We start from the raw sequence: 17,042 nt of genomic DNA, 5'->3' as shown, positions 1-17,042 counted from the left end.
TCTTCACCACAGACACTCAGTCCTTTGGTGTCTCAAACAGGAGGGGATGTTTCAGAGTTCACAGGTAATGAAACTTAGTCATCAGGTCATTGTGTGATGTGTTCAGGGAAGCCCCGGACCAAAGCAGGAAGGTGTAATGCAGCTTTGAACCGTAAAAACGAGAATCGAACGAGTTGGGCGGCAGCTGTGGAGCCTGTGACGGTGTGAGGAATGAAGTCCGGCAGGTTAAAGATCAGCCACTTCCTGCTGAAACTAACACATCAGAGCTCAGGTTGCACTCAGAACTTCACCTGAAAGTCAGTGGAGGAGATCTGAGTGCAAAAGCAACCCGGTCACACGAGAAGCTCAGACTGTACCGACAGATTTTAAACTTCACATCACAGAGTGAGTTCAAACATCTAGTATGGTGACGGCCTCGGGCCTTTCTCACCTGTCCTGCAGGTTTTCCTCACACCTGATCTAAACACTGCAGTTCAGAGCACTAAGCTCCTGATGGTCTTTCACTCCAGTAACAGGTACAGGAACACGGTGCAGAGCAGCTGTGACCTGTCTCACCTCCACCTGTTGCCTCCACTCTCCTCAGACTTTAAGCAAACAGCGAACCGAGGACCTCTGAACATGTCTGGCTGCACACCGATTGGCTGTTCGCCCACTGTGACATCACAAAGATAACACAGCTGCTCTTCATCTGAAGGAAAGCGACCCATTGGTCAGGGCCGCGCAGAAAAGTTCAGACATGTGCTGTTACTGTACATGTGATGCAATAAAGTTAGCTAATGCCTGTTTCCTTCTATCCTATCTTCTTTCCTTCATTTATCAATTTATCCATCTCTCCTTCCTTTCTTCACTCCTTCTTTCTTTCTTTGTATCCTTCTTTTCCACTTTTTCTTTCATCCTTCCTTCCTTCCTCAACCATTTCCTCAGTCCTTTCCTTCTATTCCTATTTATACTCTTCCCTACATAGCAAAATGGGTATGGCCCACACAATGTGCTAACACATGGCCCACATACCGCAAAGAATGACGGCCCTTTGGTGGCCCAGATCTGGTTTGCCAGAGGTGGCCCACACATGGGCCAGCACAAGGCCAGCTGCAGACTCACTGCTGGACCTGTGCTGGCCCAGATGTCAGCCTAATGTGTACCTTAATCAAGCCATGTAATAACAACATGTACTGGAACATAATAGTGCAAAAGTAACATGATGAAACTCTGTTCAGAGAGTGAATGGACTGATTCTTATATAGCACTTCTCTACTCTCCCAGATTACTCAAAGTGCTCTATACAACATGCCACATTCACCCAATCAGACACTTTCTCTAAACTGAGTGCTTTCTAACTACATTCATATTCCTGACATGCTGACTGAAGGAATCAGGGATCAAACCCCTAACCTTCAGATCAGTAGGTGACCTGCTCTTCCTCCTGAGCTACAGCCACCGAGTGGTGAACCTGAGTAAACCCTCACTAGGTTTGGATAAAGTGTACACTCACAAACCTGTCAAACCTGCATTTGAAACATTAGCTACCATAGCAGTATAGTATTGCAACATGGCATTTGGGTCTTCTGACTAAAATAGGAAAATAGGAACATAAATAGTGCCTCATTGCCAGACCTGGCGCACATCTGGCTGACATACACTCTGCCATGACACCAGTCAGTCAGAAGTGCCAGCTTGATGCCAGATCCGGGCCAGACCTGGTTTCTATGAGCCTGGACCACATACACCAAACCACAATCGGGTCAGATATGGCATGCCATCACATAGACAGTGCCATCTTGCCAGGCCTGGCCCACATCTGGATGAAATACCACCTAACACGCCAGAAGTCAGCCAGCAGTGCCAGCTTGACACCAGACCCAGCCCAGACCTGTCTGCTATGTGGGTTATTCTTCTTTTTTTATTTTAATTTTTTCCCACTTTTCTTTCTTCCGATCTTTCCTTGTGTTGTCTCCTCCCACTCACCCCCCCAATCTCCTCATCCTCATCTGTCCTCTCCCACTCATTAATCCCCATCTCTCCTCCAGCACTCCATCCTTTTCTGTGTTCCCAACATTCCCTTTTTTCCCTCCTTTCCTCAATTTCTTCTCTGTTTTCACAGTTTTATCACTAAACTCATCCTTTCTCGCGCCTCCCTTCCTTCCTTTCATGTTTTCATTCCAGTTAAAGCGCGATGACATTCACGACAACAAGACAACATGAATGTTTGGATTTCTTTGGATTCAAACACATTTTTGTTAACTTTAGAGGAAGCTCGGAAGTCTCATCTTGATAGAGGAAACCGACACTGAGGTCATCTCCTGTGTCTCTGTGAGTCCATCTTCAGACAAACCTTCTGATAATTTGGCACCTTTAGAGGATGTAAACAGGAAGTGTAATATAGTCATAGAGTCGGGAAGTTATCTGAACTGCAGGCGTGTTTGTTGGAAATTTAACTGCTCATATTTTGGCAAAATGACAAACGCAGCTAAACTGACTGTTTGCAGGGCTCCCATGCATGTGCAGACATGCAGCTGTCACCGGAGCGCTGACCTACTGGAGCATGAAGTCTTTGATGTGCACGCAGGTTTAAGGACAGCTGTCAGAAGCAAAAGCCAAAGATTTCTTCTAAAAGTGTAAATAAAGTGAATGTGAAGGAAAACGTAACATCCAGGACAGCGGCGTGTCGCGGTCGCTGCTGCAGCGCCGAGGTTATGTGGAGCTCGTGATAAGTGATAAAGAACGTTAAGGTATTAAAATATGACATCTCATAGTGATGGCATGCATCTGTACACACACACACTTACACACACACACCCACAGAACTGTTTGTACAGAAACTGGTCTGAGCTGTCAGATTTTTGGACGTCATCCTCGACTGCTGCACGGTACACTGCATGTTAAAGTCCCTCCTCTGTGTACATATGTGTGTGTGTGTGTGTGTGTGTGTGTGTGTGTGCGCATTTTTCTTGGAAAGCCACAGAGTGCTCAGAACACACAGTTTCCCAGTAGCAGCTGTGCACTCAGCTCCTGTCAGTGTGTTTAACACCAAAACTCTGCAGGCATCTTCATGTTTCTGAAGATCAGCTGACTTCATGATGGATGGAAACTGAATTGAATCCACCTCAACAGCTAATCTAAGTCTCAGTCGCTCTGGGTTCTCCACTCAGGAGGAAGCTCCTGTGAACAAACTCAACCACGAGCCCAAAGCGTTTGCTCAGCCTCCAAACTCCACAGATTCCTGAATAATCAGCTGGACACGCTGAAACACGCCTGGTCCTCTAAAGCTCCGCCCACAGGCCTCAGGACCCTCAGAATCCACTGTGGGGACATCCAGAGTTCATCACAGGTCAGAGCTCAAATATAAGGATTTAGATTTAGGTGGATTAAACTGTCCAGCTGTGCACAGCTCCCACTCACACACGTTACCTGGGCAGGCTGCTCAGGTGTGCTAACAGCTGCCTAAGTTTGGCGGGAACTTGTTTTTTTCCAGCCCACATCTTTCCCAGGCAGCAGCCCATGAGTCAGAGAGGTGGACCGGAGCTGTGGAGGGTGATCCTCCTGCCTCAGGCTGCAGGCCGGAGGCTCCACAGCCTGCAGCAGGTTGTTGTTGGGTCCTTAGCTCACAATAAATTAATGGTAAATAATATTGAACTGAATGTGTAGAGCCAACTGTGTCGGTTAAGCAGATTTTTCCAGATCATATTTTTCCTCAAATTTTTTCACACAGGAAGTGAAAACGTCAAAAATCTCGCTAGCTGAGCTCGAACGTTTTCCCGTTGAGGTGAGGAGGTAAATCTCTGCGGCCATGACACACAGGAGCAAATAGTGCGTTACTTTCAGCGGCGGATTGATCGATGTGTGCGTGCTGAAGCAGACCTGCGGAGGCTGCACGTCGTTCGTGGTTCGTGCACGTCAGCGATCGTCGCGCCGCCTTCTCGCAACTCAGATAAATCACGCGTGAATCAGAGTCAGACATGAAGAAACTGGATCAGTTAAATCCTCTTTATCCTCTCGTCTTCCTCCTCTGCCTCCGTGCTGACTCAGCACAGCGCCGGCAGGAGGAGAGACGGAGCGTTACTCTGAGAGGGAAAGTTTCTAAATCCCCTGATCCTGTAAAGCAGCAGCACTGTGTGTCTGTGTGTGTCTGTGTGTGTCTGTGTGTGTCTGTGTGCTGTGATTAGACAAACTGTTCTGTCAGGGTCAGGGTGCCACATTTATCTCTGTCAGCACGTCGTCTACCTCTTGTTTCTTCATGCTAGATTAGCGCAAAGACTGGGAACAGCAGGAAACTGTTAGCCTAGCACCACAGATATGAAACTTCTATGTGACTAGAAAATCACAATGGTTCCATTTTTATTTGATTCACGGTGTAACAGCTCGTACTGGGACTGCCTCACAGATGCTTTAGACATAAAAAAAACCTTAAAACATGATTTATAGATCATATTTTGGGGATTTTAAGTAATTCAGACCAGAGGTGGGACCAAGTCATTGTTTTGCAAGTCTCAAGTAAGTCTCAAGTCTTTATCCTCAAGTCTCAAGTCAAGTCTCAAGTAATGTCAGGCAAGTCAGAGTCGAGTCTCAAGTCACTGGTGTAAAAGTCCGAGTCAAGTCACAAGTCTGAAACTTTGAATTTCAAGTCCTTTCGAGTCATTAAAAAAAAAAAAACAACGAAAAAATAATGTTGCAGTTATGCTAAATGTAAATATTAGACCATGTAATTTTAAAATCTGTGTTTTTCTCAACACATGACAAAATAGTGAACTTAGAAAATATACACAAATTGTGAAATTGCACCTCTTTAAAATGCAGCTCAATTAAACCTAGCTCCAAGAATAATTTTCACCGACAGTTCTGAGATAAGCTGCATGTTATTCTTGGATGCGGTTGTAGGACCAGCTTTAAAATCGCATGACAAAAATATCATACACATTAAAAAAAAACTGCATCACCAACGTAGCCTGGACAACATTTGCTAGTTAGATGAAGTCAGCTATCTCATCGTAGCATATTTATATGCATATTTATAATCATACGGTTCTTGGAGTGAGTGCATACACTCATGAAGTTTAGTAACTTCCGGTCACTGCAACAAGCCCAGGTACAGTTTACCGACAGATGGGTGCAGGACCTTGAAATGCACCGTGTAGAACGAAAGACCATCGTACGTATCATAAGTTTACCAGTCTCACAAATTGTCGTCATAAATACACATTCGTTAACCGTTTATTAATATAACCTTTGAGCTCAACGGTAATTAATTAGCAGTGGAAATAATTTCTGGTAGCATCACAGAAATGTAGCAGTGACAATAATACTGTATGCTGTAATCGTACTGGGCAATTAGTGATACAAAAAACCTGTTTTATCCTGTGAATAAAAGTATATGTTCTTGTCAATGTACCATAATAACAGAAGCGAAACACAATATTGTGTCAGGACAATTCACTATTTATGCACAATAAATAAAGGAGCATAGCGCGACAATTTCTGTTCAGCGCCAGACTTGCTTGTAACCTATATCACCAATTATGTAATGAAAATGACGCATTAACTACTAAAAAACACTGACCTTCGTGTAAATGCTTGGAGCAGACTAACCTGTGAGCTGGAGAGTTCTGGGACGTTATATTTGATCTTTGAATGGCTGCAATCCAGGCCATCCGTCGCGTCTTTGTTACTTCGGAAACATGGCTCGAACAATTTCTCTTCAACGACGTAATCCGATAACAACCGATCTCTTTACCCGTCGGCTTCCCGTGGCTGTCATGCGACCGGCTATTGCAGTTAATAATACAACAGCTTCTTGCCATTTTTGTGTTTCTTTTTATCGCTGTGTAACTGATTTCAATTGAAAGCCTGCGTGCGCTAGTACCGCTTGCCACGAGTTCCCAGAATCCTTTGCGGTTCTACCCGTGAATGACGTCACATTTTCAATCTCTATATAATATGCATGTTAAATTTTATATTTGGGGTAAAATATCAAGTCTTTTCAAGTAAACCGGTTCAAGTCCAATTCAAGTCCCAAGTCATTGGTGTAAAAGTCCAAGTCAAGTCACAAGTCTTAGAACATTTTTTCAAGTCAAGTCTAAAGTCATAAAATTAATGACTCGAGTCTGACTCGAGTCCAAGTCATGTGACTCGAGTCCACACCTCTGATTCAGACATTAATTTATGAAACATTTTTATAGTTTTTTCCAAAAACTGAAGCTTTTAAATAGCTGCACAATAGAAACAATGGTGTTGACTTAAATATGAAGCCTTTTTAAAAAAAACAACACAATATCTCAGCCTCATGATCAGTAATCCACTGATGTGATACGAACAATATGCAGATTGTTCAGGTACAGCAGGCTTACCTGTACTATTAAATATACTGAAAACAATCTTTACAAATAAATGTACAATACAGCACAATATGTGGCAGGCTAACAGTTTACAAGGCTAATGATTATAATATGAAATGACGAAGATAATGAAAGGAAACATTTTTAATGAAGCTCTATTTCTACATTTCTCACACATACTGCATAACTACCTCTGATTCTCATCAATAAAGCTGAGCTGAAGTTTCTCGTCTGTAAAGGAAACGTAAAAAAATGATTGCGTAGTCAGTTAAACGATTGATTTATATCACTGAAGCATGTGGAGAATATAATAGTGCACAAGTGTTTTGACAGTCAGATGAAAACACCGCAGAAAAAAATATGTTGTTGCTTTTGTGCTGCAGGTTTGTGATCAGTGGGAGTTTGACCTTTACTTCAAGGTTGGCAAACACAGATGTGTGCATGGACAGGACGCACGCTCAGTCGCACGTCAGCCAGCAAATCGCAGAATCCTGCTTTCACGTTTCCCTTTTCTTCATCGAACAGAAACAAACACTGATCGAGTCCAACACGCGGACGTAAAGAAAGGCAGCGAGGCCTGCTCAGTGCCGCCCGCTGTCACACCTTCCCAGAGTGTTTGAGCGGACAGGAAGTGGTTAAAAGCCTGGTTGTGTTGGGGAAGGTCGGGTTTGCTAGAGCGAGTCATTTCAGATAAGGCGAGTTTATCAGCCTGTTCTCATCATCAGAGTCAGCGGCGACGTGAATGTCTCCGCAAGCCGTGTCGAGCTTCAAGCCACAGTTTTCTCCCTTTACCTGCTAAATCACCATGGTAACAGGTGCCGAACACCTCACCTGGTCCGGTCATGTTTTACTTCAGTGTTCGGAGTAGTGATGATTTTATGACTGCCGCTTTACTGAAGCTGCCTGAACGTTCATTTGATGATTTGACTGTGATCTGCTGCTGGAAACACAATAAACACGTTTCCTCCTCTGTGATTGGTCACCAGATTAAAGACTCTGTTACTGTATATTTTCTAAATGTTACTGCTTTTTAAGCTCTTTATAGATTTGAATCATCATTTTATCATCTTCATCTGATAACATCTCTGACTCATTTTGTGCAGAACAGTCAGCCAACACTGGAAATACCCTTTCTTATGTGAGCACGCTCGGAGCCCGGGTTAACAGAGAACGTTAATAACCACCGTCTGACACCAGCCACCTCCAGCTCCGCCGGGCGGGTCACACGTCTCAGGGTGTCCTATCAGACCGTCGTTAGACGGCTGTTTTGTCTGCGTGCTGCAGGTTACTGACACTGCCCCCTGGTTTTCCTACGCACATCTGCAGCCAGATGTCCATGTCTTTACTACAAACCCAGCTCGCTGTGATCTGGATTCACATACGTGAGCAGGATAGGCGATCACATGACGTCCATCCAGGCTTTAATCTTCACGCTCACGGCATCTGAACACTCAGCGGTGCGACTGATGTTACAAAGGAAGATTAAACCATAATATTAAAGAAATATGAAGAAGGTAACGTTTTAAGTGACGAGGTGAATAAAACTGGAAAAAAATTAAGGCTTTAATAAAACTGATCATATTTGAAGCCGTGACTCATATCACAGCTCTGTCATTACAACAGGAGAGACTCTGATTGAGCACTTTTTTAAATGAATGCTTAAATGTGTGTAAACAGTTTTAGTCTTTTATTTCAAGGGCCTGAGAGGAAAGAATGAAAGCTGAATCCAAACACAGGTTTAAGCCACATTCAAATTTAACACGAGTTCAGCAGGTTGGAATAAATTAGCTGCTGTGGTTTAAGATACTCGTGCTTGTAGAACAACAGGATTGTTTTAAACTGCTGTCAGCCAGCAGGAAAAACACAAGCAGGAATAAAGTTGCTGCATTTCTGTCTGTCACTGAGCTCTGAGGTTCCAGGAACGGTGACGCTGTTGCTGAAGAATTGATTGGTATGTAGGCGAGATGTCATAGCTGCTGATCTCTAACCTGGAACAGGTTACCATGGTGATTTATCCCAGTCAGAAGTTACAACCTTTACAAAACCGAAAACTCAGGATTAAGCCTGAAGTTAGCCGGATAAACTCAGGCTTCATAGTTCAGACCTCAGGCAGGTTCATGTTGTTTAACCAGTCGTGACTGTTTACTCCGTACTCTGAGACAACAAACCGCATTTCACCGATATGACTGTTTTATTCATGTTTCTATAGATATTGGAAGAATTTGCCGACAATAACTGCACAGCGAGAATCTGCACAGCCCTCATTAGCACCGTGTACCTGCACACAGGTGGGTCACCTGCCTGCCGTCAGCCGCCACTCTGCTTTCAGATCACAATCACAGCAGCAGCCAATCACAGCTCAGAGACGAGCAAAGAATTTATTCGTTTCACAAAAGATGGAGAGTCAGATAACGCACACGCACACACGCACACACACGCACACGCACACACACGCACACACACACACACATAGACACACGCACACACACACACACACACGCACACACACGCACACACAGACACACACACACGCACACACACACACACACACACACACACACGCACACACACGCACACACGCACACACACACACACGCACGCACGCACACACACACACACACACACAGCAGTGCTTTTTCCTGTCTCATTGCAACATTCAAGGTTTTTCAGGACTTTCTGTCAGAGGAATGAAATGAGGTCACTGAGACGTATCAGTGTGTGTGTGTGTGTGTGTGTGTGTGTGTGTGTGTGTGTGTGTGTGTACATGTTTAGACACCTTTGTGAGGACAGAAGAGTGCAATGCTACTATACTTATGGGGACAAGATGTCGTCCACACGGGTTTGAAGGCATGTTTGAGGCTCACGATGTGGTTTTAGTGTCGGGGTTACCGTTGGGTTAGGTCAGGGCTCAGGGTTAGTGTAGGAGGCCAGGGACAGCATTATGTCAATGAGATGTCCTCATTAAGATATAAAAACGAGCGTGTGTGTGTGTGTCAGTATTGAATTAGCTGTAATGAGTGAAGTGCTGCTGACTCGTCTCTAACCACCTTCAGCATTCAGCACAATCAGGGTCAGTCACTCAGCACTGAGACCGTTTGTCCTCTTGTTGACGGTCTGAATCGACCAATCAGCTGCCAGAACACTCGTTACAAATCTGAACCCAAACTAAGTCAACAAGTCTGTGACGAGCATACACTTAATCTGATAATCTGATAGCTTATGGTGTAAGGAACACAAACAACTGAGGGTTTGGCTTAAACTGAATAAGAATGCTTCCTGCTGAAGGTTATCAGCGGTCATAATTAACAGCAGACAATGAAGAGTGAAAAGACCTGTCGGTCCACCTCCGCCTGCCAGCGTTCTCCTGCAGTCTGAGCAGCATCGGCCTGCAGAGCTGTGTGTCGTACTTTCAGCTACACAAACACGGCGACACAGCCGTTGCTATAAATCTGACAACGCTGAACCGTTGAAGGCGATCCCGTTCACTGAGCTCGGTGCCAGAGCTTTGTTCACAGCCGAGCTCGCTGCTAATGTTTCAGGTGAAACGAATCCAAACACGGTGATGAAGTTTATGTGGAGCTTCAGCGGGAGGATCAGCGATGTGTCTCATGTTGTTCTCACGTCCATCGCTCCTCCAATGAACTGTGAGTGTTTTCTGCTGATTCTAGGAACCCCGCCATTCTTCTCTGCTAACTCTTCTCCTGCTTTCTTTTCTTGGCATCTTTATTTATGCAGCTCATTGAAGCAGCTGAGCCCTCCAGCAGGAAAGACAACGCTCGGCGTAAAATAAAGTCAGAGCGGTCGGCGTCCTCGCTGTGAGGCGGCAGCTTCTTCACTGAGGACAGAAATCTGTCTTCATAAAAGATCAAAGACCAGCAGAGAGGAAAAGAGAGGAGCCGAAGATGGAGAGCCATCCTCGCTGTGACCTTCAGTTTCCCTCTCAGACACAAACACAGACAAAGAGACGAAAACAGAGTTCAGCCGAATTCACAAAACACCCGAGAGACGAGCTGGGTTTGTGATCAGGACGAACGAACACACACACACGCACACACACACACGCACACACACGCACACGCACACACAGACACGCACGCACACGCACACACACACAGACACACAGATAAATAAAGAGATGTAGAATTCTACAGATATGTTCGTGGATGCGATCCTGTCATTGTTGTTCTTAGTAAATCGTTCCTTCACGTCTTCAAACTCCCAAACTCGTCGCATGTTTGCTGTGTTACTCACGGTGGTGTCACTGAAGCATGTTCAGGTTTCTGTGATGGAGAAATATTAGAAACATGCGTCACAGCTGCTTCACATCACTGTTTTTTCATATTTGCTTACAATAAGTCGTTTGACTGTCGCTCTCCTGATCCACTGAACTGCTTCAGTGATCCTACAGAGCTACAGGAAGCAGCCTGCAGCACACAAACAGCCGTTTCACTCGCAGTTAACACCAATCATCCACCTCACAGTGATCCAGCCTCACCCAGCGACGAGCGCACGAGCTCCATGTGGATATCTGAACAGCAGCGTCTGTTCCTAAAGCTCAGAGTGAACGATGAAACCCGAGCCCGTCCTGTTTCATCAGTTCTGATGGTTTTGGATTGACAGACGTTTCTGTTTTTATCCGACAGTTTATTTAAGCAGAAGCGGGCTGCGCTGCCAGGATGGAAATCATTATTCACTCCCAACAATAAAGAGCTCAAACCAATAAAAGCTCACGGTGAAACAAAGAGAATGAGATGGAACTCAATGGTCACCTTCCCTGCAGCAGAAATCAATGACAGCTTCCCATCGCTCTGCCTCGTCTGAGCTTAAACTGCTGTTAAGTGCTTTCATCGATCTTTTTAAAAACCCACCACAGAAACACGTGAACATCGATCGAGAGCTGCACGGGTCCAGCCCGGCGAGCACCGAGGGCCGTCACCGTGATGCCTTTGCTTGTTTTTATGACTCTTATGTTTGCATTCAAACTGTGACGTGGCCTCGTCCTTTTAAAAAGGTCCAAGTGGAAGTAAAGACGGCGTGATGTTTAAAACTGCGCGGTGAGGCGTTACCAGTCTGTCTGCTGAAGAGTGCAAAAGTGTTCGTATCAGCACCGAGATCCAAACTTCACACCTCAACTGCAGGGTGGAGACGCCCAATTTACCCAATCACCACCTGCAATGTGTGTGTGTGTGTGTGTGTGTGTGTGTGTGTGTGTGTGTGTGGCACAGATGTTTGTTCATATCAGACTTCATCCTGTCATGTTTACGGGAAACAAGACTGAAACTCAGAGAAGAGAGACAAACATAATGTTGTCCTGCAAAATGCCACAACAGGAACACACACACACACACACACACACACACACACACACACACACACACACACACACACACACACACACACACTGTCTTCAGGAATGTCTCAGCCAGCTGAGAGGGGCCGTCCTGCTAAACGCAGCCTCAGCAGGTCTGAGCTCAGCTGAGAAAATCTTCTTTCTGTTTCCTCATAAAATCATTTCCAGGCTCTGAACTTGTGACTTCAGAAACATTAAGTGTGATCCGTCAAACCGGTCCATCGCTGTCTCACTGTGATGATGTCATGACAAAAGCACATATAGAATGTGTGTAACAGCAGTTTGTGCAAACTGGATTAAGTAAGTGTTGCAATTGTGTTGTGTGCAGCTCTGGAGGCAGACCCGGGAACCGCGGGCTGCAGGTCAAAGCTTTCTGCACGACTTGCTTCATTTGTTGCCTCCAAATCTTTTCTTCCTCTGTTCACGTGTGTGTGCGCACCAGCTGCATGCACAGACACACAATCCTGTCCACCAGTGGAACCTCGTGAACACACCAACATCAGAAACGAATCGTTAGATCTGCAGGGTGTGTGTGTGCGTGTGTGTGTCTGTGAGGGTGTGTGTCCTGCCTGCAGCAGTGTTCGCAGGTCAGAGCGAGACTGTGCTTGTCTGCGAGATGGAAGCTGCTTCACTCTGACTCTGTTTCAGGAAAATTCCAGAAGGGCCCAACGAGTTTTGCCTCTCTGACAGGCAGCATGTGCTCCGACCTTTGGTACGCTGCTCCCAGCCACACAGATAACCTCTCTCTTGGGTTGGCACAGAGTAACCTGAGAGTTTCACCTAAAAAGCCTCTGATAGGCGCAGGCTGTGCGGCCCTGCAGCCTGACAGGAAGCTCTAAGCGAGCGAACTCTGCAAAGACCATCAGTTGTTTCAAAGAATTAATCAGTTAAATCTGATGATATTTGACTGAAAAACATTTACTTTCAGTCAGCGACACCAACAATCATCAGCTCCATGTCATGTCTTTGTCCTGTCTTCCGTCCCCGTCGCAGCAGATGGCCCCGCCCCTCCCTGAGCCTGGTTCTGCTGGAGGTTTCTTCCTGTTAAAAGGGAGTTTTTCCTTCCCACTGTCGCCAAAGCGCTTGCTCATACGAGTGCTGGGGTTTCCTCTGTTGTATTATTGTAGGGTCCACCTTACAACATAAAGCACCCTGAGGCGACTGTTGTTGTTATGCTGCATAAATAAAGCTGAACTGAATCCACACTCAAAAAAAGAAATTGGGTGGTTGTTACATGTACAAGATTCAAACTTTGAACTAAATAATTTCTATGGTGAACGTAATTAAATCATGTAGCATCTGCATGAACTTCAGCAACTTAATTTGTTCTTGTTGAGATGACCTGATACAATCTAGTAAGAGCGGTTATTTGCTGAACTCACGCAATTCACAAGATCACATTAGATGTCAAACTGCAGGAAAATCACTGGAGTTTTAAGAGGCAGACAGCTACACCCACACCACGCGTATGCTCTCGCTATTTATTGTGGTTTAACCTGTCAAGGACAAAAACGTACAGAGCAGAGGCGGAGCCAGACATTTGAAACACCCGGGGCTTAGCCCAAAAGGATAGTATGCATGTGGGATTTTTTTTTCCCTTGGGGGGGGGGGGGTAGAAATGACTGAAAGATTAATTGGCTCTGTTTTGAGTTTTGTTCAAAAAAGAATGACTTCATATAGGGAAAAATATATATCACATGTGCAGAACACCTTAAACTAGTTTTTTAATTAAGCAGCAAGGCATAACAAAATCAGGGCTGTATCAAGACACGAGGACTAAACCCCAATTCAACCAGACCAAGAACTGATCCAGAATTAAAACAGGACTACAACAGTTCAAAATCAGGACTACTTGGGACTTAACCAAGACAGAATCAGAATCAGAACTAGATGATAGTAGCACTAAAAATCATCATAGACCTGCACTACATTTATTTTTTAATTTTACCAAAGTACAATATTTAGATTGAGAAAGGTTTATATAATTATTTAGCCTTGTTGTGCAAACAAGCCTTCATAACTTAATAAATATAGAATTTGAAAAATAACAAACCTAAAAAGAAACACTAGGTATGAGATACATGAGTACCTATGATACGGTGATACTTTTGGTAAACAACCATTTGACTAACATGTGTGTCTCACCTGCTCTTGTTCATCTCTGTTCTGTCCTCATTCTCCATTTCCCTCTCTGTTCCTCTCTCCCTCTTTGTGCTGACAATCATCAAATATACAGATATTTACAAACTCTTCAGATCAAAACACAAACACTTTTTAATTGTAACATCAAATCAGACTAAATGTTTATTTTTTTAGATTGATAAATATAAAAACATATTTGTTAACTTTAAGAGTAAAGAGAGAAATCGTCTGTATTTCTTAATTGCAAATGGCACCAAATTGTATTCAAAATTGAGCCACACTTATGGAGCTCCACAGTTCTTTTCCTGGTGTTTTGGTTGACATCTCTTGATTTTCCCATGTCACAGAAACAGGCTCTGTGGTTTTGCCTTATATGCATCCACAGCTGTGCCACCAGTTTACTCACATGGACTCTACTAACCTATCAGAAGCTTCTTCAGCTCAGAATGGAATCGTCTGGAGTTTTCTTATTAATTAACAATAAACTTAGTGTACATGTACTCCTAAATTTGATGAAAGTGATAAAAAACAGAAAGCTCTGTCTCTCTTTATTGTGACATTTAACTAATTCAAAAGATATTTCAATATTTATCTAAAACAAAAGTTTACTCTAAATTGATGTTGTGCAGTAAAAATGTTTTATGTTTTCTCCCTAAAGTGTAAATATCTGGTTACAAATGTGAATATCCTGCTGTGTACTGAAATTCCTCTTGTTTTGCATACAAATATACTGAACAACATACAAAGCATAATATATAAAATAACATTTACCTGAGTTTTTCTTTGAAAGAACCCTCTAATGTCCATTCTTATATTTCAGTACATAACTGAAACCGATTTAGTCGGGGAGGGTAAGAACTGAAAATATGAAATAAACACACGTAAGCTAAGAATCTCTAAAAAAAAAAATAGCATTTGTTCGGCTTTTCATTTCGCCATTTGTTGATTCACTTGAAGAGCAAGTAACGTAATATTGGTCAAGTGATCAGTTTGATATCAATCTTTCGTGATGCACCGTCATATTTACATTATTTGTACGGTACGAATGATTTGCTTTGGTACCTGGTCAAACTTAAGCTCTCCTTAGTATGGCTGGCTCCGTCTCTCCAACAGCGCACTGACGGGCAGCAGCTGCCCCGCCCCCTCGCTCAGTCGCTTAGTGCCTGAGCTTGGATCATACCAATATCAGGGGGGGATTCACGCACAGTCGTAAATTCCCACAGTGTGCACTATGTGCTTCGAATATTGTGTGTACTTTTTGTTTTATACAGTTGTCAGCCAGGCATCTAACTATGAAAAAATTGCACTCCAAAATACCCCGGGCTTCTGACAAAACAACCCGGGCTTAAGCCCAGTAAGCCACCCCCACGCTCCGCCCCTGGTACAGAGAAGTCTGCATCAAGCCTTGAAATCACAGCTTTCCTAGTTTTAAGCCTGGAGTGACAGCTTGGTGGTGTGATGGTCAGTGCTGGTGCCTCACAGCAAGAAGGGCCTGGGTTCAAATCCACAATCTGGCCAGTTTGCAGTGTGTAATTAGAGTTCGGTTAGTTGGTAATTCTAAACTACCCATGAGTGCAAATGGTTGTTTGTCTCTATGAAATCATCAACCCCCACATTGGTTCATTAAGCACGACTAGCAGTAATCGCCTTGATTAGCAAAGTAGTTGTTCAAACAACAAGATTTCATTGAGTTCTCCTGAAGTTTTTAACTTGTGTAGAATCAATTAAAACAGATTTCACTCTACATACTTAAATAAATCACTTTAAGTCAATATAAGCATACTACGTTGATCCAACGTAATCCGATTACATTTAACCACCAAATGCCAAATGTGTTGGTCTGACATGGTCAAAAATGGGTTTTTGTACTCGGTTAAATCTTGTGGGAAAAGGTGCCATGATTAAATTGTGTTCATCCAACAACAGATTTTTTTGAGTGAATGCACCACAGTGGGTTTTAAATCAGTCAATCAAAATGTGACTGAAGTGCTGACTGTCAGCTTTAACTCAAGGGGTTTAATAAAAACACTGCACAGCTGTGCAGACTCTCACACTTTCACAGGCTCAGAACCAGCTGGACAGGTGAGACCTGCTCCCTCGTTGTTGGAGCCAAGTCCAGGCCGATATTTTACTCAGTTACATCATGCCATATTTAAGTATTTGTCATGATCTTTAAGTTTCTATTATGATCTTGATCATTTTATTGTTATTTATTGTTATAATGTAATAGGCTGTGCTCCATAAATTAATCCTGCTTTGTTAGTCTGTTGTTGTTGTAAAGTGTTGGTGGATGTCGTAAAGGGGGTGTGTATTTGGCCCACATGCGGAGGGGTGTGGGTAAAAAAGGTTAAGTAAGCAAGCAGGACGTGGAGCAACAGTTTTCTGACCGTCGCCGTTTTAATGTTATTTTTGTTATAACATAAAGGGAATATAAACGGAGCTCCCACCAGAGGCATTTGTTTTGTACCTTTCGATTTGTATGGAAAATAAATGTTTTGCCCCTTTTTTCCTTCGCCTCGTTTTTTGCTACCGGAAGGCATCCAAGCGACTTAACAAGAGCACGAGTCAGAAACTTTATGTTCTGCAAAGAAGGACCGAAGGTTGCCGCTATACTCGTTGTTCCCTGAGCCACGAGAAGGATCTGGATTTTTTTTTTTTTTTTTTTAATATTTTTATTGAGAGACAAGTGTACAGTAGTTTACAATGACAACACAATCTGTTCCCCTCACATATTTTTTAGTTTTTCTTACATGAACAGACACAATAACACACACACAGGCACACCTACACACACGCTTAAGTAAACAAACAAAACAAAACCTAATAAGAAACCCAAAACAAACACAAACCCCAAAAGGGGGGAAAGAGAAAAAAAAAAAAAAAAAAAAAGGGGGGGAGGGGGGGAAGAGACATGATATTAATCAGCTGGTAGAGCGTTTAATGACTTGCAATAGTCCACGAAGGGGCCCCAGATAGAATAAAATTCTCTGTATTTGCCCTTCGCCACAAGGCCTATCTTTTGCAATTTAAGAGATGACATCACATCTCTAAACCAAAAAGAAACTGAAGGTGGCTTTGAAGATTTCCAAAGGAGTAAGATGCAACGTCTAGCCAAAAGTGATGTAAAGGCTAATATTTTGAAGTGTGTAGGGTCGGTTAGACCAGTGTTGACTGGAAGCCCAAAAACAGCTAGAAAAGGGTCCATGCAGATTTGGGTCCCA

General features: G+C 43.6%; 1 protein-coding gene and 1 long non-coding RNA gene across 3 annotated transcripts in view; both read right to left on the bottom strand.

The window, feature by feature from the left end:
• The window catches only part of LOC308386165 (melanoma receptor tyrosine-protein kinase-like), a 54,157-nt gene that overhangs the window by 22,686 nt on the left and 14,429 nt on the right, over positions 1 to 17,042 (bottom strand). The window lies entirely within an intron of this gene.
• On the bottom strand, positions 13,863 to 15,196 carry LOC308386194. The gene is made up of 3 exons (XR_013969744.1): positions 14,884 to 15,196; positions 14,593 to 14,679; positions 13,863 to 13,893 (listed from the first exon to the last, which is right to left on the bottom strand). It is a non-coding gene; the product is annotated as an uncharacterized lncRNA (long non-coding RNA).

The sequence above is a fragment of the Rhamphochromis sp. 'chilingali' genome (genome assembly GCF_963969265.1).
Source record: "Rhamphochromis sp. 'chilingali' genome assembly, chromosome: 18".
Classification (NCBI taxonomy): Eukaryota; Metazoa; Chordata; class Actinopteri; order Cichliformes; family Cichlidae; genus Rhamphochromis; species Rhamphochromis sp. 'chilingali'.
Note: the sequence above shows the minus strand (reverse complement) of the source record. Positions and strands in the feature narration are given on the sequence as shown.